This window comes from Microtus oregoni, unplaced genomic scaffold (assembly GCF_018167655.1).
Source record: "Microtus oregoni isolate MIOR12 unplaced genomic scaffold, Mior012 000026F_ref0000081, whole genome shotgun sequence".
NCBI classification, from domain to species: Eukaryota; Metazoa; Chordata; class Mammalia; order Rodentia; family Cricetidae; genus Microtus; species Microtus oregoni.
In genome coordinates, this window is record NW_024543085.1 from 4,789,790 (window position 1) to 4,799,063 (window position 9,274).

General features: G+C 43.2%; 1 pseudogene; it reads right to left on the reverse strand.

Moving 5' to 3' along the window:
• Positions 1-5,739: 5,739 nt before the first annotated feature.
• On the reverse strand, positions 5,740-8,924 carry LOC121463255 (annotated as a pseudogene).
• Positions 8,925-9,274: the final 350 nt, after the last annotated feature.

Sequence of the window (9,274 nt, forward strand, 5' to 3'; positions counted from 1 at the left end):
GGTCCTGAAAGACCCACTACCTGGTGGCTGCGCTTTATCTCAACTTCCAATAAACCCTTTTCTTCAACCCACGTTCTTTCTTTTCCTTCCTGCAGATTCGTGCTTTTATTCTTCCATTCCAGGGTTTTGCCTTTTTTTGTTTTGGGAGGGAGGAAGGGACGGTGGGGGGTGTCTTCGTTTCTCAGTTCTCATGTGCTATACAGACAGTTATCTCACCAGCTTGGGAAGACACTGGGAGCCACTCTCTTTCCTAGACAGTCTGAGGAAACACTCCCCCTTTTTATCCAAATGCGGGGCCAGGCAGGCTTCTGATCCTTCACTGTTCTAGAGAAGAGGAAAATGGTTGCCATTCTGAGTTTGCGTGGTAAATGCATTAAGGAAGTCGTGGAGGGGGAGGGTTGCCATTTTATTTGTTCACTTGTTTAGATACAGGACTTCATACATCCGAGGTTGGTCTCACACTTGCTATGTAGTGAAGGATGGTGAGGAGTCAGTGGTCTAACTCGGGGCTTCTGCTTGCCCACTCTAAATAGAGGTCAGATAAACTTAACAGTAAAGAAAGGTCAGGTAGATTAATATTAACATTAACTCTTTTTCCCTTTCGGCCTCATCTGAAAATCTCATTAAATGAGAATAAAGCACCCTTACTCTGGGTGTGAGACTCACTTTAATGCACATAAAAAATATCTAAAGGTTCATTTTTACACAGCATTCAGATGCACACAATTCAAGTAAAAAAGGACCACATAGTATATGCTGGTGTTATATATCCACACTTGATACAAGCAAGGTTGTCTTGGTCTCAAATATATATCAGGAGCACAAGTGACTTTAAAAGTCTTGTTCTTGGCTGATATTTATTTAGTCGAAGTGTTTCAGCCATTGCTTTTTCTTTATTTCCCCGATGAAAATTGCTATCAGGGAAGTTTTCTATCATGTCTTTACTGATCACAATTCATTGAGGGCATCCTTCTTTGCTCTTTCAAGACAGGGTTTCTCTGTGTAGCCCTGGCTGTCCTGGAACTCACTCTGTAGACCAGGCTGGCCTCAAACTCAGAGATTCACCTGCTTCTGCCTTCCAAGTGCTGGGATTAAAGGCCTGCACTATCATCCTCAACAGAGGGCATTTGTTTGTTTGTTTGTTTGTTTGTTTTTGTCTTTTTCCATGAATCTCAAACAGGAGACTGGTTCTGTAAAAGAAGATCTGAGGATTTTATTCTCAAGACCACTCACTACATTTGTCTTTGAAATAGAGTACAATGATTGTTTAATAACCTAGTGAGTCATTAAGGGGAGAGTTGTAAAATGTTCTGTACGAACATGGACTGGGAGGGCAAGATCAGAGCGGTGACCGCACACACAGAAAGGATTGTCACTGGCTTACAAGAGGCCGATCATTGGCCTTGGCAGGGCAGGTGAATGGGCCCTGTCACCGGCCCGGGTCAAAGACGACGTTCAGAGATGACTCTTCTTCGGAGTTAGCAAAACCATTTAGTTTTAGCATAAAAGTTGTTGTGATATGTTTCAGAGGCTTAGCCCACGTCAGCCTCTTTAGAAGCCTACATGAACTGACAGTGAACTCACCCTGGGAGGGATATGAGGAGAAAAAAAAGGGAGGAGGCAATAGGAAAATGAAAGGCAAAACTCTGTGTGCACAAAAGAATTGCAGCACCCTCTTACCTCTGCTAAAAAAAAAATATGTTTGGAGTTAGAGATCGTTTCCAACACAATAACCTCAAAAGGGCTCGATATTAGGTAATTATATGAATAATCTGTATAATAAAATCCCCAGAGGCAAAAACTATTTTCCACTTAATTCTATCCTATTAAGATTTTCCATTTATTTCAAATGATAGCGTGTATCATAGAGTTATCCATATTTTGTTTTTATAATTAAGACATGAAAGTGTGTTTATTCATTGAGCTTACACATAACTATTTAGGAGGAGCCATCACGTCTTCTCCAGCCTGCTCTACGGGACGAATATGTCAGCACAGCTGAAAGCACTTCAAGTTATCCAAGCAGGAAGTTGATGGGCTTCCATTATTATATGTCTCCGCAAGCAAACGGAGGCACAGTCTTCACCCTAAGCTCAGAAGATGATCTTCTTGCAAGCAAAGTTCGGCTGTGATACTATTTATATAACAATGATTCTTTTTAGTGTATATAAATATTCCAATTAGAGATACCCCTTGTAACACTCTGGAGAGCAGGCCCTGCACCTTGCCTGGACAGCACGGAAGGTACAACCCTGGTGATGGAGGTGTGAGTGAGCCAGCCCCCAAGTTGTGACCGTGGGAGAGCTGTCCCCATTTCTCATCTGTCTTGTGGCAGTGTGGGCAGGGAAGAGATTCTCCTCCCTGCCCCCAATCAATGCCTGAGGCAGGTGGGAGCGCTGGCCCTGTGGCCATAAAAGCGGTCCCTGCCCCTCTTCAGCCACAGAAGGCAGGAGAGTCGTCCTTACTCCTCGCGTGAGCAACAACAGTAGAGTTGGCTCTGAAGGTGTAGATGTGGGAGAATACTTGACAGTCAGAGAACGGAGAACACCCCTTGCTCATTGCTGTAAGGGATGAATTAACTAGGCCAATGCTGGAGAACTCACCCTGGTGGCGAAGACAGGGGAGAGCAGACAGATTGACCAACGTTGAAACTACCCACGCTCAGAACCAGGATTATGTGTTGGCCCACCTTAATATCCACCCCAACTGTGATTGGCTGCAGCACCGGGTGGAGTGGGGCTGTCAGTCCTGTGGAACCAGGGCAACAGGATCTCCACAACACAGGGCAGCAATGGGATGTCCAGGAAGAGTCCCAGTGAGGACCCAGGATTGAGGCCAGGGGCCTGGAACCAGACCAGTGATTCTTTGTGATAAACACCTGCATGTAAAAATGTACGGATAAAGGGGTTTACTGTGTGACTCACTGTGTAACACTGCAGCTTCCATGACAAGATGTTTTCCTTCTTCGTGTTTTTCTAACCCTCCCTTTTTTTCTCTTAAATTTTTATCTTGTTTATTTTGGGGAGGAGAGGGAGATGGGTGGGATTGAGAGGCATGATGCAAAAGACACAGGAATAAATAAAAAAAAAAGAATTGATTAAAAACATGCCCCTTGTAGCCAGGCGGTGATGGCACATGCCTTTAATCCTAGCCCTCATGAGGCAGAGGCAGGAGAATTTCTCTGAATTCCAGGACAGGTTCCAAAGCTACAGAGAGACTCTGTCTCAAAAATAAACAAACAAACCAAAGTCCCCTGTACAGCTGAGGAGACAGGAACTTAGCAAGGGAATTCAGTAACACTGTAATAGCTTACCAATTCAAGATTAATTTAGAATTTAAAAATTTTAGGGACTAGGTAAACGTGCTTGGTAAAACGTTGCCAAAATGCATGAATGAGAAACTGAGTTAGTTCAGATCTTGAGCGCTCACTTAAAGGCTGAGAATAGCATCACACCTATGACCCCAGTGCTGGGGAGGCAAAGACAGGCAGGTCCTAAGGGCTCCTCGACCAACTGACTAGTCAAATTGCAAGTTCCAAGTTCGATTAGAGGTTCTATCAAAAACAAAAAACTAAGGTGAAGAGGTGAATGAAGCAGACCAGACACTCAGTATTAACATTTGCCCTCCTCACATGTACACACTCACATACAAACACGTATATGTTATAAGACACACACACACACACACACACACACACATGAACTCATTGACTTGAGCCCTCTGTATTTTATGATATAACAACAGTATGCCAAGATACAGAAAACTATGTCTAAAGTAAGGTGCATTCAAAATATTCAAGTGTTGTGAGCCAGGTAAAACTTGCAGAGCAAGGGAGGGCACAGAGGCAGATGGTCTAATTTTTATAGAACTTCATTGCACTTAATCATATCATTTTAATAGACTAAAACAAACAAAAAGAAAACACGAAGCCTTTTCCTACAGCTGTGTTTATTGGCCTTATACCTTTTATAAAGAAAAAATAATTTTAAACAGGCAACCCCAGCCTGAGATAAGAGGTCCCCCTGCTGTGTCGCACAGCGTAATCAGAGGAAGGCACAGTGCCCACCTGGACTCACGGCCCTCTGAGTTCCTGCAGAAGAAAATGGAGGAGCAGAAAAGGAAAGGCAACCGCTTTCCCAAGTGCAGAGCCCCCTGACATTGCACTGAGAGCAGAAAGGACGGGCTCCTTGCTTCCAGAATCTTCTAAAAGCACCGGCTTAGTGAGTCGACTCTCCCTATTTGCAGATTTCACACCGTTAGAGTCAACCCACCTTCCACTGAATGCATTCCTCAAGAGAACGCACATGTGATGAAGAACTAAGACTTTTTTCCCTTGTCATTATTATACGGATACAGCATTTACAGTATTAGTCAGGTGGATTTAGAGAGGGTATAGGTAGGTTATGTGCTTTTATGTAATGGTGTTGAGCTTACATGGAGGCTGGACACAGTTAAAACAAATTCTGGCAGATAGAGAAATAGCCATTTAGTCACGGGAAGGCAGTTAATCAAAATTCATGTTTTTCAACTTAAATCTTTAATAATTTTCATCCCACTATATCAGGAGAATGGGGTTTCTGGTCTTGCTTTAGCAAAACTTTTGTAAATGTATACATTCATGTCAATTTATCAGTGCATTCTGATTTTTAAGTTTTGGTGTATAATTGGATGTACCCCATGGATTTGCGCATTAGGAAGCTCCACCCTCTTTGATGCATGCATTTCAATCAACTACCAAGAAAATGAAGAAACAGTTGTTGCTGTAGATTTTCAAGGAAGTAACTTCCTGTGTTGTTCCCACATTAGTTCAAAATGGGATTTAAAGATGCCTGATTTTTTTTTCCTTTATTAAGTTTCAGGAATCTTGGAGCCATGGATGAGAAGATTTTTATGAAACTCCTGAATTTCAGATAACAGCAGAATATATTGCACTAGACCTTACAGGAAAATCTGAAAGTAGATGTAGATCAGTAAATCAAATAAGTGAATGCCAGGCAAGAGCTAGAATAACTGTGTTCACATTTGGAAAAATGGGATATATTACGAATGGGGCATTTTTCCTATTCCCATTACCTCCTTTGTTATCTGAGTGCTTTGGAGTGTACTATTTAATGTTTTCGCCCTACACTCGTCATTAAAAAAATCAGGCACTCTATTTTCTGCATCATATTGTGAGCAACTGTGCTAGATGGTTGTCAGTTAACCTGCATACTAAACTTGCAGATAAGAGGGGACTTTAAATTTATTTTGTTTTTCAAGATAGAGTTTTCCTGTGTAGTCCTAACTGTCTCGGAACTAACTCTGTAGACCAAGCTGGTCCAAAACTCAGAGATTCACCTGCCTCTGCCTCTCAAGTGCTGTGAATAAAGGCATGCACGACCTTTGCCTTGTGGGGCTTTAATTATGTGTGTGTGTTGAACTTTATTGACAATATTCAAGAGAGTAGTGCTCCCTAAGTCCCCCCCCCACCTCTTCTGGGGGCCTAGGTTGAAAACTGTGAGGGAGAGGCTCAGTGTTGGGAGCTGAGTTGGGACAGGGACTGCCTGGTAGCTGAGGGCCTCTCTCTTGCTCTTATGTCCTCAATGGGTTGGGTGGCTCCTTGGAGTCCATGTAGGCCATGAGGTCCACCACCCTGTAGCTGTAGCTGTATTCATTGTCATACAAGAAAATGAGCTTTACAGAGCTGTCATTGAGAGCAGTGTCAGTCTAGCATCAAGGAGGAAGAGTGGGAGTCACTGTTCAGTTTGCAGGAGACAACTTGGTCCTCAGTGCAATCTGGATGCCCATTATCAGGCCCTCAGATACCTGTTGCTTCACCTTCTTGATGTCATCATACTTGGAAACTTTCTCCAGGCGACATGTCTGAGAAACAATGGGCATATTGGGGTTAAAAACACAGAAGGCCATGTCAGTGAGCTTCCCTTTAAGCTCTGGGATGACCTTGCCCACAGTCTTGGCAGCATCAGTAGATTCAGGGTTGATGTTCTGAGCAGTCCCATGGCCAGTATACCACAGCTTCCCAGAGAGGCCATCCACAGTCTTCTTGGTGGCAGTGATGATCTTGGTCAGCAGAGCTAAGCAGTTGATAGTACAGGAAGCATTCCTGAAATCTTGTGTGGGTTGTCATACTTCTCATGGTTCACAAGCCTCACAAGCATGGGGATATCCGCAGAAAGGGCAGAGATGATGACCCTTTTGGCTTCACCCTTCAAGTGGGTACCGACTTTCTCCATGGTGATGATGGTCATGAAGACACCAGTAGACTCCACAATATACTCGGCACCAATATCACCCCATTTGATGTTGATGGGATGTCAGTCCTGGAATACGCTGATGGTCTTCCTGTTGATGACAAGGCTCCCCTTTCTCAGCATTGACTGTGCTGTTGAACTTGCCATGGGTAGAGTCATATGGGAACATATAGACCATGTAGTTGACATCAAAAAGATAAAGTTTTATAACTAATTTATCTTTTATCATAAGGAAGGAAAACTTTAACTATCTATTCTTCAACTCCATCAAAGATTCCAGAAAGATATTACCTAAGTAAACAGGAAGTGCATTGTAAGCAACTTCCAAAACTCTAGAATTAACAGATATCTCGTTGCCTGAACAGTCACCCATAGTGCTTCTGTAATATTGGGGCACCCATCTTCAGACTACAGGCCCATAGCATATGGCAGACTTTTCCATAAAGCAGGAAATTTCAAAGACAGCTCTGCCTATATTGACAGTTTGTCGGTCACTTTCTTCTGTGTCCTGCAGAACGTCTGGCAGAATCTTCCATGAAGTAGGAACCCTGAACTACTGTCTCACTTTCTTTAAACAACTTCAGCAGTCATTTTTTGCGGATTCTGCATGTCCAGTTCACGCAGCACAGCATCAAGCTGTCCAGGCAAGAACAGTTTCTTGCCCAAGTGGCTATTAAACTCCATAAGGAGCCTGTTCAATGCCCATCACCCTCTTGAAGTAGATTGGTGCTATCAGGAGCAGATGTGTCTCATTGTCATGAAAAGTCCTAAGTTCTTAAAACATTTTAAATGGCATATTCTGTACATCTTTGAAAGGTTTAAAAAAATAACTATCCATCTGAAATATATTTCTGTACATCTAGAAAAATAACTAACATACCTACAAGATTATAGATGACTATATATTAATCTGTATTTCTTAATTACATATTACATTTTAAATGAGCTGTACAAGCACACTACCTTAAACAAGAGCATATATACACACACACACACACACACACACACACAGTGTTACAAAATTGACCTTAAATTTGTATCAATAAACCAAGATCCATACCAATGCAAAGTGTTCATCTCTGTAGCGTATTCTCCTTTAAATACAAACAAATATTTATAAACAATCATTTAGGGAATTTGGGTGTTGTTCTCTAGACTACTTCTTATTGATTGGGAGCACTGTTAATCAGGTCTTTCATGGGGTATTCTGTGTGGTAGATTCATCTCAGCCAGCAGTCCTGGAGCTGTCATGGATGTTGGACCATCTGTTGAAATGGGTTAATTCAAGATGTAAGAGTTAGCTAGAAATATGCATGAGCTAATTGGCCAAACAGTGTTGTAATTTATACTGTGTCTGTGTGATTATTTTGGGTCTGGGAGGCCAGGAAATGAACAAGTAGCCTCCACCTAATTTAAAGAGAGCTGCAACTTTAAATTTTTCAAAATTGTTGTGTCTATAAGTGTGCCTCTGTGGATTTGTGCACGTGAATGCAGTACCCTCAGAGTCCAGAAGAGGGCATCAGGTCCCCTGAGTTTAACTTGGAAGTTCCTGATGTAGGTTCTGGAACAGAATTCAGATCTTCTGCAAGGATGGTATGTGTTCTTAATTGCCGACCTTTCCCTCCACCCGCTAGGACATTTTTCTATTATTATTGAGAAAAACAAATGAGTCAGAGAGTGTCTTTGTTACAGTGAGAACATTTTCGAGATAAGCGCTCTCGAGCCTGCTAATTATGCATGTAGCTGACGTGTGGGTCAGGGTGGAAATACCTAGTGATCAAAATCGCCTGGAAGTTCCCCAGTTTATAAGAACAATGAGAGAGTAAGAAGAGAAATAGAAAAGCAAAAAGCAGAACCACCAAGTCCTCTGCTCATGAGAGTAAACAGTGAAGAGATTAACAAGAAATAGCTGTTTTTCCAAAGAGCACCTCTAAATCAGAATGAACTGGGCTGTGGATATTGATGGCGGATCACCTTAAAAACTTTAGTTTTAAAGATCTGTTTATTTTGATATGTGTGAGTGTTTTGTCTGCATGCATGTGTACCATGTGTGTGCCTAGTGCCTGTTGGAGTCAGAAGAGGGTGTTGGGTCTTCTGGAACTGGAGTATTGGATGGTTATGAGCTGCCATGTGTGTGCTGGGAACCAAACCCATCCTTTGCAGGAGCAACAAGTGTTCGTCCTCTCTAGCCCCATCACGGTTCACTTCAGTGTGATTTCTGGGACATTCGTTTCCCACTTTGCACCAAATACCAGTTTAGAAGAAATGCTCTATAATTTTTTTTTTCCTGTTACATATTGGGCTCTGTCTTGTCCCCGGACTTTCTGAGAAGCACCTGGCATGGCTCTGAAGCTGCTACAGACTTTTATGCTTTTTTTTTTCCCCAGAGAGATTCTGCATATGTTCACATTTTCATTCCCAATGGCCTTGAGAGGTAGCTCTGTTAAGCGGTTGCAGGTGGTCCTCGGTGTTTATACATTTGCCTTTCGTTAATTTGCATTGGCTCACAATCCACAGTGCCACTCCCACCTTACGATTTCTTGGTGGGCCTGGGCAGTGCGCTGGTGGCACTCCACGGCCAGTGCTGTTGGTAAAGACTGTGGCCTTTGAGGACTTGGTATGAACGGTGCAGACCTCTCCCGCTACCTCTCGCCGGACCCGTAAACAATGCATTCCTGGCTCTCGGTGAGCCTTCTGCCTTGTTCAGCCTGCCTAATCTCTTTCCTTCCTATTGACACTCCTGCAACCCCGTCTCCATGACTGTGGAGGCTGGACATTTGGCTGCTGGGGTAACCTCTAGCTCTGGTTTTTGCAGCTCCATGCGTCCCTAAAAGGTATGTCTTGTCCTCTGTGCCTGAATGACAAATCATCTCAAGTCCCCCAGGTGGTTGAGATACAGACAGGTGGTCCTGAGAGAAGCACAGTTGGAGAGTATGCATGGAGTAAGGGTTCCTGTCACCTAGGGTGGCCTGAGATGCACTCCAGATGCAGGCAGGCAGGCACGTGTGCGTGCACGCGCGCGC